Source organism: Oncorhynchus tshawytscha, linkage group LG33 (assembly GCF_018296145.1).
Source record: "Oncorhynchus tshawytscha isolate Ot180627B linkage group LG33, Otsh_v2.0, whole genome shotgun sequence".
Lineage (NCBI taxonomy): Eukaryota > Metazoa > Chordata > Actinopteri > Salmoniformes > Salmonidae > Oncorhynchus > Oncorhynchus tshawytscha.
The window spans coordinates 10234950-10255877 of NC_056461.1; the positions used below are offsets into that span (position 1 = coordinate 10234950).

At 41.6% G+C, this 20928-nt stretch overlaps 1 protein-coding gene across 1 annotated transcript in view; it reads right to left on the bottom strand.

Annotated features, from left to right (window-relative positions):
- LOC121841698 (ras/Rap GTPase-activating protein SynGAP-like) overlaps positions 1-20928 on the bottom strand; it is a 127482-nt gene that overhangs the window by 88738 nt on the left and 17816 nt on the right. The gene's annotated exons all lie outside the window — the stretch shown is intronic.

Sequence of the window (20928 nt, forward strand, 5' to 3'; positions counted from 1 at the left end):
AATGCATCACAAAGAAGGACAACTATTGGTAGATGGGTAAATATCCCTTTGAGCATAATGAAGTTATTAATTACACTTTGTAAGGTGTATCAAAGAACTGAGTCACTACAAAGATACAGACATCATTCCTAACTCAATAACCTAAAACACAAGGCCGAATATACAGTGGAGTTGCTTACCAAGACGACATTGAATGTTCCTGAGTGGCCTAGTTACAGATTTGACTTAAATTGGCTTGAAAATCTATGGCAAGGCTTGAAAATAGCTATCTAGCAATCATCAACAACCAACTTGACAGAGCTTGAAGAATTCAATAAATAATTATGTGCAAATCTTGTACAATTCAGGTGTGCAAAGCTCTTGAAGACGTCCCCAGAAAGACTCAATATGTTGTTGCTGCCAAAGCTGATTCTAAACATGCATTGACTCAGGGGTGTGCATACTTATATAATTTGTTCTTAACTGACTTGCCTAGTTCTTCTAATTCTTAATTCACTTTTATTTGTCTCCAGAAGCTAGCACATTACGTTTTAAATATCACTCTCTTAGGGACATATCCCTCTCCAAAACTCTGCCAGTGTCGTGCTCTCTCTCTCTCTCTCTCTCTCTCTCTCTCTCTCTCTCTCTCTGTCTCTCTGTCTCTCTGTCTGTGTGTGTGTGTATAGCTCTCTCTCTCTGTGTGTATAGCTCTCTGCTTCCTCATGGGACTGGCTCTGTCTAATAGGCTCTGCCAGACTCTACACTCCACTAGAAATGTTCACCCTGCATTGGATGTTCCAATCATAGAATAAGAATTATTCATTCAAATTCTGTTTCCGATTCCTCCTTTTTCATTTGAGGTAATCAGTAGCTGTTTTGTTGGTATATGCCTCAGTTCATGTGTCAGATATCCAAAGCAAATTGCTCTACAAAATGGGCTACACAGACAGGCCTACCTTTCTATAAGCCGGTGTGACTGATGCTCCCCTGAGGCTGAACTGAAATGCCAGCGGTAGTACTTTACAGCCAAGCACCTCCCTCTGTCTGGTCTGATGTGATATCATTGATGTCTGACAGCAGACCTGACAGAGAGACCTTCTGTGACTAACTTCTGTAAATAAGAATTGGTTCTTAACTGACTTGCCTAGTTCTTTATATAAAAAAAAGTCCTTTATCACTCTCCTAACTCCTACACTATAGGCTACTCTATACAGTGGTGCCATACAAATCAAATTGTGTGCTGAGGAGTTTCAATTATAAGCACAGGATTAAGACAGTGCCAGTCCAACATCACTGGCTCCAAACACATTATATAACTGACATCATCTGACACTTGGTCCCATCACACTGGTAGAGACCTGAAGATGCTCTTTCGCTCCCTGAGAAAAATACCATTGACTTTTGGATGGGAAACTGTACTCATCCGAAGTGCACTACTCAGATCTTCAGAAAGAAATTGACAACAAAAGGACACAAAACACCCTGTAAGAGATAAGCAACTTCATACTTATTTCCCCAATCAGACAGTGAATATTTGGAGACACAGAGAGCATGTGTGTCTATTAGCGTGAGTGTGTCAGTGGAGGCTAGTGGTAGGAGCTATAGGAGGACGGGAACATTGTAATGGTTGGAATGGAATAAATGGGACGGAGTCAAACATGTGGTTTCCATATGTTTGAAGTGTTTGAAACCGTTTAATTTATTCCATTCCAGCCATTATGATGAACAAGTCCTCCTGTTGCTCCTCCCACCAGCCTCCAATGGTGTGTGCATGGTGTGTGCATGTGTACGTGCGTGTGTCCTAGAAGGTGTTCTTGGCAGTGCTTAGAGTCTAATAGAGATATGAGATAATAGCTGAGAGGCTATTACACACACACACACACACACACACACACACGAGCCAATCTCATAACCTCCACTTGGGCCTGACACCTCTCTGCTGGAGGAGAGCCTGGATCAATACATAGCCATGATAGAGCGGTACTATGGACAGCTCAATGTCCCTGATTGTGTGTTTGTCAGAGAGAGGGAGGAAGGTTTATGTAAATGTTTTGTTATTTCTGCCAGTTTATTTTTACACTTGACCTCACCTGTCCTTACTGTAAATAAGACATCAGTCTTTTGTTTTGTCGTATTCATTCATACAGGAGCAAAAGACAGATATAGGGGGTGGAGTGGAGCACATAGGGATGCAGATATGATCATGTGAATTCAAGCTAATTACCTGACAACACGCCTTATCCCTATATTGACAGTCAACACACTGAGGGGGACATTTTGGTCAGAGAGAGACAACAGTCATAAACTACTTGTTGTGATGTCATCAGCCAAATATAACCAACCAGAGTGCACCACATCATAAACAGCAGCTGACTCGACTTCATTAGCAAAGTTACTGCATATGTAAGGAAGGAAAGGCGCTAATTCCTGAATACCACAACACAGTGAAACAATGACATATATTTATATATATAGGTATATTTATGTCAAAATAACAAACTTGTATGCCATCTGTAAATGCAAATAAAATTAATTAAATGAAGAGCCTGGTTTAGCCACGGAAAAAGCCAGCAACCTTGCTGAGGAAATGAGTGGGCTGGACATGCCGAGAGATGAGTTTGGATTGGTCTTCCATATAGCAGGCTTCTATCTATAACATGAGCTGGTCAGTATGTGTAGGTAATCCTTTCTAACGCAGCTTTTTTGAAAGATATCACATAGTAGAACTGCATAAGTGTTGTTCTCCACTTTCTGGAGGATGGAGTTTTGAAATCAGTGGAATTAGAATATGATAGTTAAGAAGATGGAGAAAATTTGATTTTAAAAATGCAGATGGAGTCGAGAAGAGAACACACAGCATGCTGTTGTATAAAACACCTGTCTACGGATTACATCTTCAAACTAAGGGCAACCATGGCATCCGTGACAGGGAGGGAGAAGCGTCTATCCATGTATATGGGTAAGAGAGTCTAGCTAGCTACATTTTCAGATATTGTACGTTTCTAATTTTGTCAGAAAGTTATTTTCATTTCAAGTTAAAGTGTACTGATAGCTGGCTGTCTCGCTAGCTAACGTTACATATATGATCTGTGTAGTAATATTATTTGTATCTCAGAGCCATTTGTATTGCTAGTTAGCCTAATGTTAGTTAGCAAACACTGAACCTGGTTTGTTAGGTACCTGCAGATACATGCAGAGTAGTAACGTTTTGAGTTGGGACTATGGTTCATTTTTTAGCTAGCTAGCTACTGTACATGTTTCAACAAAAGACTCCACTATACAAGTAACGATAGACGTAGCTGGTGAATAAGTGCCAAATTTACGAACGCTCAACATCCATTGAATATGGCCGGTGTCAGTAAACGTTAGCACAAAAAAAGCGTAATTCAATTGTTGCCAGCAGCACAGTTGCAGTCACAGACACTCTGGATAATATAAAAACAACTTTACTCGCCCTAGCAGAGCTGGTTAACTGGTCAGAGTGAGCTGTTCTTTCATTTGTGTCTGGAAGCAGCTAGCAAGCTCTGCCAACGGTAGCCAGTTAGCTTGTGTGCTTGACTGCTGTTGTTAGGTCAGAATGCTCGATCAACCCTACTCATCCGCTAGAGTGTCCATTGTGCGATATGAACACACCGAGAGCGAAAGGCTCTGGATTTACAAACGGACAACCTGACAACGTTCTGACTTTATGAACGCCCAGAGCACACTCTGGCACTCCAGATTAAAATTTACGAACACACCCGTAGTATAAACCTGCCTTTAGTCTTGAAATCTTTAGTTGTTAAGTACTTGGCCTCACATGTGAATCCTTAAAGAGATGAGCGGGGCGAAAGCTTAAGAGGTTGTGAATGATGTTTGCATGGGTGTAGACAAAGAAGTGCTCTTCAGTATTTTATCAACTTTCAAAGCAGAATTACTTTCCCATTGTTCCTCAACCGTAGTGTATGATATACCATTTTCTAGCTCTGAGTCTCTACTTTTATCCAATGTAAAACCACTATTACAAATGTTGCTACATAAGACCGATTGGAGCCAGTCAGTCCCATTTAGTGGAGGACAAAGGGTAATGGTAATACAAATTCATTACAGAGGTCTTGATTGGCTGACTCTGAGTGTTGTAAAAGTATGGGCCCAGCAGCAACACATAATGAGCTCAGTGATGTGAAGTTCATGGGATTCCTCTCCACAAAGCCAGAAAGAAAAAGCTTAGATCTCTAGCCAGTTACTACAGTGTGTGTGTGTGTGTGTTTCACATCTCTACCACTGAGCAGTCCTGATGTCGAACAGAAGAAAAAGCAACCCTCTGACAGATATCAAGGTCAGAAGAACGCCACACAGGCATCCAAGTCACAGATTGACGATCCTAAATCAGTCAATCGTCTGAAAATGCATTTGTGGTGGTGGTGACATAATCACTATCACCATTCATTACTAGGGGAGCTGTCGGAGTGTTGAGTCGTGGTGAGAGGAAGTTAGTCACAGAAGGTCTCTCTGTCAGGTCTGCTGTCAGACATCAATGATATCACATCAGACCAGACAAGAGTGAGGTGCTTGGCTGTAAAGTACTACCGCTGGCATTTCAGTTCAGCCTCAGGAGAGTATCAAGTCAGTTAAGAACAAATTACATAAGTATGCACACCCCTGAATCAATGCATGTTTAGAATCAGCTTTGGCAGCAACAACATATTGAGTCTTTCTGGGTACGTCTCTAAGAGCTTTGCACACCTGAATTGTACAAGATTTGCACATAATTATTTATTGAATTCTTCAAGCTCTGTCAAGTTGGTTGTTGATGATTGCTAGATAGCTATTTTCAAGCCTTGCCATAGATTTTCAAGCCAATTTAAGTCAAATCTGTAACTAGGCCACTCAGGAACATTCAATGTCGTCTTGGTAAGCAACTCCACTGTATATTCGGCCTTGTGTTTTAGGTTATTGAGTTAGGAATGATGTCTGTATCTTTGTAGTGACTCAGTTCTTTGATACACCTTACAAAGTGTAATTAATAACTTCATTATGCTCAAAGGGATATTTACCCATCTACCAATAGGTGTCCTTCTTTGTGAAGCATTGGAAAACCTCCATGGTCTGTGTGGCTAAATCTGTGTTTAAAATTCACTGCCCGACTGAGGGGCCTTACAGATAATTGTATGTGTGGGGTACAGAGATGAGGTAATCATTTAAAAAATCATGTTAAACACTATTATTGCACACAGTGTGTGTCCATGTAACATCAAATCAAATTGTATTTGTCACATGTGCCAAATACAACAGTAAAATGCTTACTTACAAGCCCTTAACCAACAATGCAGTTTTAAGAAAATACCCCAACAAGTAAAAGAGATAAGAATAACAAATAATTAAAGAGCAGCAGTAAAATAACAATAGCAGGGCCATATACAGGGGGTACTGGTAGAGAGTCAATATGCGGGGGCACCGGTGTCGAGGTAATTGAGGTAATATGTACCTGTAGGTAGAGTTCTTAAAGTGACTATGAATAGATAATAACAGAGAGTAGCAGCAGCGTAGAAGAGGGAGGAAGGCGGGGGGCAATGCAAATAGGTTCCCCTCTCCACTGGGATTCTCTGCCTCTAACCCTATTACAGGGGCCGAGTCACTGGCTTACTGGTGCTCTTCCATGCCATCCCTAGGAGGGGTGCGTCACTTGAGTGGGTTGAGTCACTGACGTGGTCTTCCTGTCTGGGTTGGCGCCTCCCCCTTGGGTTGTGCCATGGCGGAGATCTTTGTAGGCTATACTCGGCCTTGTCTCAGGATGGTAAGTTGGTGGTTGAAGATATCCCTCTAGTGGTGTGGGGGCTGTGCTTTGGCAAAGTGGTTGGGGTTATATCCTGCCTGTATGGCCCTGTCTGGTGGTATCATGGGATGGGCCACATTGTCTCCTGACCCCTCCTGTCTCAGCCTCCAGTATTTATGCTGCAATAGTTTATGTGTCGGGGGCTTGGGTCAGTCTGTTATATCTGGAGTATTTCTCCAGTGTCCTGTGTGAATTTAAGTATGCTCTCTCTAATTCTTTCTTTCTTTCTCTCTCGGGGAACCTGAGGCCTAGGACCATGCCTCAGGACTACCTGGTATGATGACTCCTTGCTGTCCCCAGTTCACCTGGCCGTGCTGCTGCTCCAGTTTCAACTGTTCTGCCTATGGAATCCTGAGCTGTTCACCGGACTTGCTACCTGTCCCAGACCTGCTGTTTTCAACTCTCTAGAGATTGCGGGAGTGGTAGATATACTCTCAATGATTGGCTACGAAAAGCCAACTGACATTAACTCCTGAGGTGCTGACCTGTTGCACCCTCGACAACTACTGTGATTATTATTATTTGACCATGCTGGTCATTTATGAACATTTGAACATCTTGGCCATCTTCTGTTATAATCGCCACCCGGCACCTGGCCAACCCTCATAGCCTGGTTCCTCTCTAGGTTTCTTCCTAGGTTTTGGCCTTTTCTAGGGAGTTTTTCCTAGCCACCGTGCGTCTACACCTGCATTGCTTGCTGTTTGGGGTTTTAGGCTGGGTTTCTGTACAGCACTTTGAGATATCAGCTGATGTAAGGGCTATATAAATAAATTTGATTTGAAATATTCTGGGTAGCCATTTGATTAGATGTTCAGGAGTCATTTGACTTGGGGGCAGAAGCTGTTTAGAAGCCTCTTGGACCTAGACCTGACGCTTGCACTTGCCGTGCGGTAGCAGAGAGAAGAGTCTATTACTAGGGTGGATGGAGTCTTTGACAATTTTTAGGCCCTTCCTCTGACACTGCCTGATATAGAGGTTCTGGATTGCAGGAAGCTTGGATTCTTAATAAGCACAGTTTTACTCGGGAGCTAATTTAGGCTTGCCATAACAAAGGGCTTGAATACTTATTGACTCAAGACATTTCAGCTTTTCAGATTTTCTAAAAGTGGTTTTGGAAATTATTGTGAATTAAAAAAACAAGAGTCAGACACGTGTGAAGTTTCACGTGAATTTTTCACATTACTCAAACACACGTGGCTTCCCAACATTTCACATGTGATATTCTACGTTTTCGGATTAGAACCTGGGTGAAGCCAATGTCTAGACCATTAGAGCAGGAATGCCAACACTGGTTTCTCGTCTAATGTGTATTTATGATCAATTTCTCTCAATCGCAGAATGCTGACGGTTCAATTTAAAATAGGGCTGTCAAACGTTCAAAATGTAATAAAGATAATAGCAGGATTTGCTGTGATTAATCATGATAAATCGCTTATTCAGAATTTGATCAAAATTAGCTGTAATTTAAGATTTTTCATATAAAAAGCTTTACAAGAATATTGACGTGTTGATTTTCTCCAAAATAACGGTTAGCAGAATCAGGTAACTTGATGAAGCACACTTTCAATGTAAGCATGTTTTGATATTGCATTGTTGTTTTTACCTTTTAAATTATGTATTTTTAATGTTTTCACTGTATTTTGAAAGTTTCAGACAATGTGGCTAATCACGATTAAAAAAAATCACAATATTAACTTATTAACTCTGACAGCACTAATTCAAACGCATCGCTTTGTTGAAAGGTATCTGTTTACATTCATTCTAAAAGCATACACATTCACACATTTTCAAATACATTCAAATCCCTTTTAGGCCTGTGTATTAATATGGTATAGGGGACGGTTGCGTCCCACTTGGGCAAAAAACTGGGAAAATGCAGCGCGGCAAATAAAAAGAAAACGATATCAAAATCTGACTTACATTAAATCACACATATAAGATACTCAATTAAAGCTACACTCGTTGTGAATCCAGCCAACATGTCAGATTTTAAAAAGGCTTTTAGGCGAAAGCATAAGAAACTATTATCTGATGATAGCCCAATAGTAAACAAAGAGTAGCATGTTTCAACCCTGCAGGCGCTACACGAAATGCAAGAAATAAAATATAAAACATGCATTACCTTTGACGAGCTTGTTTTGTTGGCACTCCAATATGTCCCATAAACATCACAATTGGTCCTTTTGTTCTATTAATTTTGTCCATATATTTCCAAATGTCAATTTATTTGACGCGATTGATCCAGAAAAAAACAGCTTCCAACAAACGCAAGGTCACTCCAAAATATTTCAAAAGTTGCCTATAAACTTTGCCAAAATATTTCAAACTACTTTTGTAATACAACTTTAGGTATTTTTAAACGTTAATAATCGATCAAATTGTAGACGGGTCTATCTGTGTTCAATACAGGAAGATAACAAACCATGCTACTTTTCACATCTTGTGCAACTCTCAACAGTGTTACCCAGTTCCTACGTATTCATTGCACAAATTAATAACCTCAACCAAATTCCAAAGACTGGTGACACCCAGTGGAAGCAGTAGGAACTGAAAACAGGTTCCTAAGAAATAGAATTTGCCAATGAGAACTCAGTGAACAGACAGAGCAAAAAAAAAAATCTGAACGGTAAGTCCTCTGGGTTTTGCCTGCTACATAAGTTCTGTTATACTCACATACATGATTCAAACAGTTTTAGAAACTTAAGAGTGTTTTTTTAACCCAAATCTAGTTATAATATGCATATCTTATATTCCTGGCATGAGTAGAAGTTGAAATTGGGCACGCTATTTATCCAAAAGTGAAAATGCTGCCCCCTATACCTTAAGAAGTTAAATGTAACAAAAACCAATGGACAGTTAACAATAATAGAAGCTAAAACTAGCTAGCTAGGACAAAATGGAAGACTAGATAGCTAGTGGTTAGCAATTAGCATGTGACTATTAGATACACATTTCATAAAAAGTACACTTCTAAAATACAGTTGAAGTCGGAAGTTTACATACATTTAGTTTGGAGTCATTAAAACATTTTTTTCAACTACTCCACAAATTTCTTGTTAACCGAATATAGTTTTGGCAAGTCGGTTAAGACATCTACTTTGTTCATGACACAAGTAATTTTTCCAACAATTATTAACAGACAGAATATTTCACTTATAAATCACAATTCCAGTGGGTCAGAGTTTTACATACATTCAGTTGACTATGCCTTTAAACAGCTTGGAAAATTCCAGTAAATTATGTCATGGCTTTAGAAACTTCTGATAGGCTAATTGACATCATTTGAGTCAATTGACATCATTTGACTCAATTGGAGGTGTATCTGTGGATGTATTTCAAGGCCTACCTTCAAACTAAGTGACTCTTTGCTTGACATCATCGGAAAATCAAAAGAAATCAGCCAAGACCTCCACAAGTCTGGTTTATCCTTGGGAGCAATTTCCAAATGCCTGAAGGTACCATGTTCATCTGTACAAACAGTAGTATGCACGTCTAAACTCCATGGGACCATGCAGCCGTCATACTGCTCAGGAAGGAGACGTGTTCTGTCTCCTAGAGATGAACTTACTTTGGTGCGAACAGTGCAAATTAACCCGAGAACAACAGCAAAGGACCTTGTGAAGATGCTGGAGGAAACAGGTACAAAAGTATCTATATCCACAGTAAAACAAGTCCTATATCGACATAACCTGAAATGCCACTCAGCAAGGACGAAGCCACTGCTCCTTAACCGCCATAAAAAAATCCAGACTACGGTTTGCAAATGCACATGGGGACAATGATCATACTTTTTGGAGAAATGTCCTCTGGTCTGATGAAACAAATATAGAACTGTTTGGCCATAATGACCATCGTTATGTTTGGAGGAAAAAGGGGGAGGCTTGCAAGCCTAAGAACACCATCCCAACTGTAAAGCATGAGGGTTGCAGTATCATGTTGTGGGGGTGCTTTGCTGCAGGAGGGACTGGTGCACTTCACAAAAAAGATGGCATCATGAGGTGGGAAAATAATGTGGATTTATTGAAGCAACATCTCAAGACATCAGTCAGGAAGTTAAAGCTTGGTCGCAAATGCGTCTTCCAAATGGACAATGACCCCAAGCAAAATGGCTTAAGGACATCAAAGTCAAGGTATTGGAGTGGCCATCACAAAGCCCTGAAAAAGTGTGCGCGAGGAAGGAGGCCTACAAACTTGACTCAGTTACACCATCTCTGTCAGGAGAAATGGGCCAAAATTCACCCAACTTATTGTGGAAAGCTTGTGGAAGGCTTCCCAAAACTTTTGACCCAAGTTAAACAATGTAAAGGCAATGCTACCAAATAATAATTGAGTGTATGTAAACTTTTGACCCAATGGGAATGTGGTGAAAGAAAGAAATGCTGAAATAAATTATTATCTCTACTATTATTCTGACATTTAACATTCTTAAATAAAGTGGTGATCCTAACTGACAGGGAATATTTACTAGGATTAAATGTCAGGAATTGTGAACAACCGAGTTTAAATGTAGTTGGCTGAGGTGTATGTAAACTTCCGACTTCAACTGTATCTCTAGATTTTATAAACCTTACCATGGATATAAACCAAAAAAAGAGGATAAAAATAAGGAGACAGGGAGAGCTAGCTTCTCTGCTCTTTTCACTGGGCTTCTTTCAACAGTCACGGACCAAAATACAACGAAGAGAGGCGCACTTGAAGAAGTAACACTCAGAATGCCTCTCCCTAGTGGCAGTGCTAAGTATACATGTGTAGCAATGCAACACAATGGAGAACTACAATAATAATGGAATGATAACGCACTCTAAGTATTATACTAAGGTAGGCTAAGTAACCTTTTTACAGAATGGCATGAAATAATTTGAAATAATTTGCAATTCCACATGTGGTAACATTGCTACTGAAACATGTCAACTCCACCTTTTCACGTGAGCAGACTAACAATATTTCACCCCCACACGTGAACTTGCAATTCTACATGTGAAAGTGAGATTTCCACATAGAGTTGTCTTACATGTGAAATTATTTTACTCATGTGAACTTGCAATTCACATGTGAGATGAAATCATTTTATTTTCTTCACATGTGAAAAGGTGTTTAAATTTCACATGTTTGTAAGGGTGTAGTCACAGAGGAGCATAGAGAAGATAAAACACACGCACACACACGGACACACACACACACACACACAGAAAGTGTCACAGGAGACCATACTGATGAGTTGAGAAGTTATAATAGGAAACATGATAATCATTGTTGCCTTGTGCCCATTGGAAGTGTTAACATCACCCTGGTTTTGCTGCACTGTACACTGCACACACAAACACATATATATGTTCTTGTAAATAGTACCAGATAGGAGTTCTTTGGCTTTTAACTGTAGCGCAACCCTTTTTGGTGCTATATAGAACCCTTTTTTGAAGGTTCAATGAATAACCATGCTCATAAGGTTCTAAGTGGAACCTGTCTGGTGCTACAAAGAACCCTTTCCTAAGGTTCTATAAAGAACCATTTAAAAAGGTTCTAAATGGCATCCAAAAAGGGTTCCCACTATGGTTACAACCCTTTTTGGGGCAATATAGAATCCTTTTTAAGGTTCTTTATAGAATTTTCATGGAAAGGTTCTTTGTAGATGCTTTGAAGAACCATATGTTTTTTTATTCTGGTCAGCCATATTAGATTGTTAAAATTCCTTAGGCTTTGGTATTGTGTTTATTGTGTTTGAATACTTTCCAAATGCACTGTATAGAAAGTGTTATATTATAATATCAGTCCCATTTAGTGGAGGACAAAGGGTAATGGTAATACAAATTCATTACAGAGGTCTTGATTGGCTGACTCTGAGTGTTGTAAAAGTATGGGCCAGCAGCAACACATAATGAGCTCAGTGATGTGAAGTTCATGGGATTCCTCTCCACAAAGCCAGAAAGAAAAAGCTTAGATCTCTAGCCAGTTACTACAGTGTGTGTGTGTGTGTGTTTCACATCTCTACCACTGAGCAGTCCTGATGTCGAACAGAAGAAAAAGCAACCCTCTGACAGATATCAAGGTCAGAAGAACGCCACACAGGCATCCAAGTCACAGATTGACGATCCCAAATCAGTCAATCGTCTGAAAATGCATTTGTGGTGGTGGTGACATAATCACTATCACCATTCATTACTAGGGGAGCTGTCGGAGTGTTGAGTCGTGGTGAGAGGAAGTTAGTCACAGAAGGTCTCTCTGTCAGGTCTGCTGTCAGACATCAATGATATCACATCAGACCAGACAGAGTGAGGTGCTTGGCTGTAAAGTACTACCGCTGGCATTTCAGTTCAGCCTCAGGAGAGCATCAGTCACACCGGCTTGTAGAAAGGTAGGCCTGTCTGTGTAGCTCATTTTGTAGAGCAATTTGCTTCGGATATCTGACACATGAACTGAGGCATATACCAACAAAACAGCTACTGATTACCTCAAATGAAAAATGAGGAAACGGAAACAGAATTAGAATGAATAATTATTTTTCTATGATTGGAACATCCAATGCAGGGTGAACATTTCTAGTGGAGTGTAGAGTCTGGTGGAGCCTGTAAGACAGATCCAGTCCCATGAGGAAGCAGAGAGCTATACACACACAGAGAGAGAGACTGGCAGAGTTTTAGAGAGGGATATGTCCCTAAGAGAGTGATATTTAAAACGTAATGTGCTAGCTTCTGGAGACAAATAAAACTGAATTGAGAATTGGAAAAATGAAATGAAAGAAAGGAAAAGGAAATCAAATAGTGTGCGAGAGAGAGAAAAAAAAAGAGAAATAAGTGAAATACAAAATGAGAGATAAAGGAAATAAAAAAAGAGAGAGCGAGAGGACAGGAAGAATGGGGATGAGAGGACTATAATCAAAGTCTACTGTGTGTGGGTGTTATTCTCAGGTGTGCAGACTACACGGCTTGCTCTTCACCACATAAAGACACCCACACATAGCGTGGGCACTAGGCAGAGCCTGTTCTGAAGTCTGACTCTCTGACTCCTCTTCCAGCTAGAGCTCTCTCTTGCTCTAACTCTCTGTGTTTGTGTGTTTGTGTTATGACCTGTACAGTGTGGTGGTGGGTGGTAGGATTCAGTAAGATTTACTAAAATAACAAAACCCAGACATCATGTGACACAGTGTATATCCTCTGAAACTAGGATCATAAGGTCATCACAAATATTAAAACATGAACTGATGCATTCTAAAGCTCTCATTCTCTCTAAAATCATAAACTCGTAGACAAAAGTAATCTCCTTAAACAGTACCCAATCTAGTGGAACAAGTGGGAAGCCCCACCTTCCCATCTAAAAGGACTCATGAGCACCCACATGTGACGTTTATAGGAGCATGTCAAATTGGGTCTACATTTTTGATAAATTACGCCACATATACATTTTTCAACCATTTTCCATAAAAAAAAATTGGAATAAGCAAAGGTTTGGATTTCTGGTCAAACAGATGGAAAAGGGGACTTAGACAACATCTACCAGACAATGTCTTAAAAGATATTAGAAACAAATTGGTGCATGGGTGTACCAATAGGATGCATGGTGTGTGAGTAGCTCTGTGTTGTACAGACAAAACTGTAGTTATATAAGGCCATAGGCAAAGAAGACAATGCTCACCCAGAAGCGGCGCTCCTAGTGGCCGGGGACCTTAATGCAGGCAAACTTAAATCAGTTTTACCAAATTTTACCAGCATGTCACATGTGCAACCAGAGAAAAAAAAATCCTAGACCACCTTTACTCCACCTACAGAGATGCATACAAAGCTCTCCCTCGCCCTCCATTTGGCAAATCTGACCATAATTCTATCCTCCTGATTCCTGCTTACAAGCAAAAACTAAAGCAGGAAGTTGTCACGCCCTGGTCTTAGTATTTTGTGTTTATATATTTATTTGGTCAGGCCAGGGTGTGACATGGGTTTATTTTGTGTTGTGTTCTTGTATTGGGGTTTTAGTAGGTATTGGGATTGTGGCTGAGTAGGGTTGTCTAGTAAAGTCTATGGCTGCCTGAGGCGGTTCTCAATCAGAGTCAGGTGATTATCGTTGTCTCTGATTGGGAACCATATTTAGGTAGCCCGGGTTTCACTGTGTGTTTGTGGGTGATTGTTCCTGTCTCTGTGTTTGTTGTCACAAGATAGACTGTATAGGTTTTCACGTTCCGTTTGTTGTTTTGTATATTTAAGTTATTTCATGTTTTGTTCATTTTCATTAAAGAACATGAGTAACCACCACGCTGCATTTTGGTCCGCTTCTCTTTCAACGGAGGAAAGCCGTTACAGAAGTACCAGTGACTCGCTCAATATGGAAGTGGTCAGATGACACGGATGCTACACTACAGCCCTGTTTTGCTTGCACAGACTGGAATATATTCCGGGATTCATCCAATGGCATTGAGGAGTACACCACCTCAGTCATCGGCTTCATCAATATGTGCATCGACGACGTCGTCCCCACAGTGACTGTACGTACATATCCCAACCAGAAGCCATGGATTACAGGCAACATCCACATTGAGCTAAAGGCTAGAGCTGCCGCTTTCAAGGAGCAGGAGACTAATCTGGACGCTTATAAGAAATCCCGTTATGCCCTCAGACGAACCATAAAACAAGCAAAGCATCAATAGAGGATTAAGATTGAATCCTACTACACCGGCTCTGACACTCGTCGAATGTGGCAGGTTTTGCAAACTATTAAGGACTACAAAGGGAAACCCAGACGCAAGCTTCCCAGTGACACTAACCTACCAGACGAGCTAAATGCCTTTTATGCTCGCTTCGAGGCAAGCAACGCTGAAGCATGCACGAGAGCACCAGCTGTTCTGGATGACTGTGTGATCACGCTCTTGGTAGCTGATGTGAACAAAACCTTTAAACTGGTCAACATTCACAAAGCCGCAGGGCCAGATGCATTACCAGGATGTGTACTCAAAGCATGCGTGGACCAACTGTCAAGTGTCTTCACAGAAATTTTCAACCTCTCCCTGACCGAGTCTGTAATACCTACATGTTTCAAGCAGACCACCATAGTCCCTGTTCCCAAGGAAGTGAAGGTAACCTGCCTAAATGATTACCGCCTCATGGCACTCACATCGGTAGCAGTGAGTGCTTTGAAAGGCTGGTCATGGCTCACATAAACAGCATCATCCCGGACACCTTAGACCCACTCCAATTCGCAAACCGCCCTCACAGATCCACAGATGATGCAATTGCACTCCACACTGCCCTTTCTCACCTGGACAAAAGGAACACCTATATGAGAATGCTCTTCATTGACTACAGCTCAGCGTTCAACATCATAGTGCCCACGAAGCTCATCACTAAGCTAAGGACTCTGGGATTAAACACCTCCCTCTACACCTGGATCCTGGACTTCCTGACGGGCCGCCCCCAGGTTGTAAGAGTAAGCAACAACACATCTGCCACGCTGATCCTTCACATTGGGGCCCCTCATGGGTGTGTACTTAGTCCCCTCCTGAATTCCCTGTTCACCCATGACTGTGTGGCCAAACACGACTCCAACCCAATCATTAAGTTTGCTGACGACACAACAGTGGACCTGATCACAGACAACAATGAGACGGTCTATAGGGAGAAGGTCAGAGAACTGGCAGTGTGGTGCCAGGACAACAACCTCTCCCTCAATGTGAGCAAGACAAAGGAGCTGATCGTGGACTACAGGAAAAGGAGGGCCCAACACGCCCCCATTAACATCAACGGTGCTGTAGTGGAGCGGGTCGAGAGTTTCAAGTTCCTTGGTGTCCACATCACCTACCAACTATCATGTTCCAAACATACCAAGACAGTTTTGAAGAGGGCAAGATAAAACCTTCTCCCCCTCAGGAGACTGAAAAGATTTGTCATTGGTCCCCAGATCCTCAAAAGGTTCTACAGCTGCACCACTGACAGCATCCTGACCAGTTCCATCACCGCCTGGTATGGCAACTGCTCAGCATCTGACCGTAAGGCGCTACAGAGGGTAGTGCGAACGGCCCAGTACATCACTGGGGCCAAGCTTCCTTCCATCCAAGACCTATACAGTAGGCGGTGTCAGAGGAAAGCCCATAAATAGTCAGAGACTCCAGTCACCCAAGTTACAGACAGTTTTCTCAGCTGAACAATTAAGAAAATTGCCACCAGACAATTTACATTGACCCTCTTCCTCCCTCTTGTACACTGTTGCTACTCACTGTTTATTATCTATGCATAGTCACTTCACCCCCACCGAAATGTACAAATTACCTCAACTAACCTGTACCATCGCACACTGACTCGGTACCAGTGCCCCCTGTATTTAGCCTCGTTATTCTTATTGTGTTAGTTTTATTATTACTTTTTTATTTTAGACAACTTAGTAAATATTTTCTTAACTCTTCTTCAACTGCACTGTTGGTTAAGGGCTTGTAAGTGAGCATTTCACGGTAAAGTCTACACTTGTTGTATTCGGTGCATGTGACAAATACAGTTTGATTTGATTTATATGTAGAAACCAGACAACAAAGTTAAATCAAGCCTCCAAACTTGATAAATCAACATATCCCCAAGCAACTGGGAGAGTGTGAGCTGTCAGTCTTGTCCAACAGAGAAGGATTCAGTAGATTCCAACAGTGCATGACCTCCTTCAATGGAAAAGGAAAGGACAAATTGCAACTTGGAGATGCAAACGAGAGTAATGCAAACTGCTATCCAGGAAAGCTAAAATACTGTCAATGCAAAAAAAACAACAACACACTGCTACAATCCTTTGTAAAGACAGTAAAGGCACATGAATCGAACAAGACAAAAAAGATGCAAACTTTAGAAGAGGAATTGGACCAAGAAAACAGAATGAGATGTACCATGAGAATATTGCCCTTACCAGAAGATGAGGAAAAAGTAGACCTTTCCAGTTACGTGGTCAAACTGATATCAGAGGATCTTGACGTTGACATATCACTAGAGGATCTGGAATGATGCCATAAAATAGGCATGAAAGAGAAGAATGTCAAATACCCACGCATATGGAACTATCAGACCAAACTCAACGTTCTGACGGCACAACAGGGAAAGGAGATCAAAATCCAAGGCCAGACCATTTGATTCATCCACCTGTCTGCTAAGCTGAGAACGAAATGCAAGGAACTCCTGCCAATCAGACAGTCACTGGAGGAAAATGGGATCAAATCTCAGTGCTGTGGGTACAGAAGGGAACGCAAAGGATGGAATTCAGATGCGCTGATGAAGCCTTAATTAAGCTGTAAGAAACCTTTCCACTTGAAGGCTTACAAACATTCCGAGTAATGGAGATCTCCGCTGACAGAATTGAACCCCCTGTACTGAGAAGAAGAGAAAGCAATGAACACAGTGTGCGCTAGACGTACACTGTAGGCTGGATACAGTGATATCTAAAGACTTGCTTATCGTAAGTTGTAACAATATTAATTTACCTTACCCTCAGTAGAATTCTATACTCTACTTTCCCCAAGTAACTTTTATTTTCTATGAGGTAATGATAGAAGTAGTCGATGCCAACAGGCTACAAGTACACTGATACGACAATTCAAAGGGGGAAATACATATAACAGCAATATAAACACAACATGTAAAGTGTTGGTCTTATGTTTCACGAGCTGAAATAACAGATCCCAGAAAAGTTGCATACGCACAAAGAGCTTATTTCTGGTTTACATCCCTGTTAGTGAGCATTTCTCCTTTGCCAAGATAATCCATCCATCTAACAGGTGTGGCATTTCAAATTAAAATCAAATTATATATGTCACATGCGCCGAATACAACAGGTATTACCATGACATGCTTACTTACAAGCCCTTAACCTACAATGCAGTTCAAGAAATAGAGTTGAAAATATTTACTAAATGAACTAAAGTAAAAAACTAAATAAAAAGTAACACAATAAAATGATAATAACGAGGCTATACACATGGAGTACCGGTACAAAGTCAATGTGCGGGGGTACAGGTTAGTCGTGGTAATTTGTAAATGTAGGTTGGGGAAAAGTGACTATGCATAGATAAAAAAACAGTGAATAGCAGCAGTGAAAAACAAAGGGGGAGGGGTGTCAAGAAGCTGATTAAATAACATGATCATTACACAGGTTCACCTTGTGCTGGGGACAATAAAAGGCCACCCTAAAATGTGCAGTTTTGTCCCACAACACAATGCCACAGATGTCTCAAGTTTTGAGGGAGCGTGCAGTTGGCATGCTGACTGCAGAAATGTCCACCCAAGCTGTTGCCAGAGAATTCTATGTTAATTTCTCTACGATTGGCCACTGGCACACTGCACAAGTATGTTCTTCACTGATGAATACCGGTTTCAACTGTACCGGGCAAATGGCAGACAGCGTTTATGGCAACGTGTGGGCGAGTGGTTTGCTGATGTCAACATTGTGAACAGAGTGCCCCATGGTAGCGTGGGGTTATGCTACGGGCAAGCATAAACTATGGACAACGAACACAGTTGCATTTTATTGTTAAATGCACTAAAGTGGAACAATGGGTGCATTTTAAAGATGCCCATGCTTATCGCCTGCATCCTTTTCACATGTCTATTTTCAAAGGATATAACTAAGAATGACTTAGACAGGCCTACTTTCTTAGTTAAGAACACTTTATACCACAGCTTTGTTGAATACTCATTTCAGATTGGCTAGAATGGCATTCTAGAATTTACATTAAAACCAAATCACGGGACAGTTGGAAAAGGTATTGGGACAGTTGGAAAATACATTTGGATACATGATGAAATACACCTTGCAATCATGATGCAATATGCACCTACATACGCAGACGGTGCTTGCTGCAAAGTTACAGAAAGCTAAACCAGCAACTGCACAAACTGAAATTGGATACATTGTAAACACAGGTCCAATGAGGAAAAAAACGTAGCTAGTTAGCATTGCAGAGACATATTTCTTTGGAGCTTTGATGACCTAGCATGGTAAGGGATTAGCATGAATTTCTCTGGTCCCCTCCGTCGCTTTTCCTGTGAAATCCTCCCACATGTTTCTAGTTTGACCAGCTGTTTTCAGCAACTGATATTTTTGAATTATGTTGTCATATTGACAGGTTTGCTAGCAACAAACTATTTCTTTAGCTTCTAACCTAGTTTTTGGTATGCAATGCAATTGTCCAAGATGGCGTAGCAGTCAGACGTCTTGTCGTGTCGTGTCCCTTGTATATATCGTTTTTTTAAAACATATTTTTCTTCGCATATCTTTTAAAACATTTTGCTAAACCTCAACTTCTAAATACTCTCCTGCAACCCGCCTCACCCAATGTAGCGCGGATCTGCTTTTTTTTCTAAAGTATTTATATTTACTTCGGATCTGGAACCCCTCAACTGAAGCTAGCCAGCTAACTACCAGCTATCAGTCAGCAAACCATTGCTAGCGGTCTTCAGCTAACCGGTCATCAGCTAACCTTTAGCTCGGAAAGCTCTCGCCAGTTTGAATAACGCGACTCTAACCGGAGCATAACGGACCTATTATTTTTTTTATCCCCGGATTCCCACCAGATTCCCACCGCAAACGGAACATTTTCAGCTGGATCTTCACAACTAGCTAACTAGCTAACCGCAACCCCGGATGATTACTCCTGGCTAGCGTTTCCACCCACTTAGCTTGAAGCTAGCCCTGCCAGAGCTCCTGTGCTACCACCGAAGCATACTCCTGGGCTACAATATCCGGACCCACGACCGGTCTATCGATGTCACCGCATGAAGAGGCATAAACAGACTCACCCCATCACGACGTCCCCCAAAGGCTAACTTTCTAGCCCTTGCTATCTCCTTGCTTGCTAATTCGGCCTGCTAACTGCTAGCTTGTTTAGCCCCAGTCTGCTAACTGCTACCTTGTTTAGCCCCGGCCTACTAACTGTTAGCTTGTTAGCACAGGCCTGCTAACCGTCTGAATCTCCACGTCCCAACCACTCACTGGACCCATATTTACTTTCAATCTCTTTTCGATTTTTTATTCGTTTATACCTTCCGGTAACCTGCCTCACCCAATGTGATACGGAATCGCTATTATTTTTAATTTTTAGAACACACTCAAGAACCTCCAGAAGCTGACCAGCTAACTAGCTACAAGCTATTTAGTCATTGTTAGCCACTGCTAGCGGCTTTTACCTTTTACCTTCTGCACAGCCAGCCAGTTTTTTTAACCTGGATAATACTCGCCAGTCTAGCTTCCCTGCCCCATCCACCGCTGCCCCCTGGACACTGATCACTTGGCTACATAGCTGATGCATGCTGGACTGTCCATTAATCACGGTACTCCATTCTGCTTGTTTATGTTTTATCTGTCGGCCCCAGCCGCACTCAGGCTCTGTGTGTAGTTAATCCGACCCTCCCTGCCTAGTCAATGCCATTTTACCTGCTGTTGTTGTTGTCTCACCTACTGTTTTAGCTAGCTCTCCCAATTCAACACCTGTGATTACTGTATGCCTCGCTGTATGTCTCTCTCAAATGTTAATATGCCTTGTATACTGTTGTTCAGGTTAGTTATCATTGTTTTAGTTTACAATGGAGCCCCTAGTTCCACTCTTCATACCCCTGATACCTCCTTTGTCCCACCTCCCACACATGCGGTGACCTCACCCATTACAACCAGCATGTCCAGTGATACAACCTCTCTCATCATCACCCAGTGCCTGGGCTTACCTCCGCTGTTCCCGCACCCCACCATACCCCTGTCTGCGCATTATGCCCTGAATATATTCTACCATGCCCAGAAATCTGCTCCTTTTATTCTCTGACCCTTTAGCCACACCCTCATTCTACTCCTCCTCTGTTCCGCGGGTGATGTAGAGGTAAACCCAGGCCCTGCATGTCCCCAGGCACCCTCATTTGTTGACTTGTTGACTGTGATCGAAAAAGCCTTGGTTTCATGCATGTCAACATCAGAAGCCTCCTCCCTAAGTTTGTTTTACTCACTGCTTTAGCACACTCTGCTAACCCTGATGTCCTTGCCGTGTCTGAATCCTGGCTCAGGAAGGCCACCAAAAATTCTGAGATCTCCATACCCAACTATAACATTTTCCATCAAGATAGAACTGCCAAAGGGGGAGGAGTTGCAGTCTACTGTAGAGATAGCCTGCAAAGTAATGTCATACTTTCCAGGTCCATATC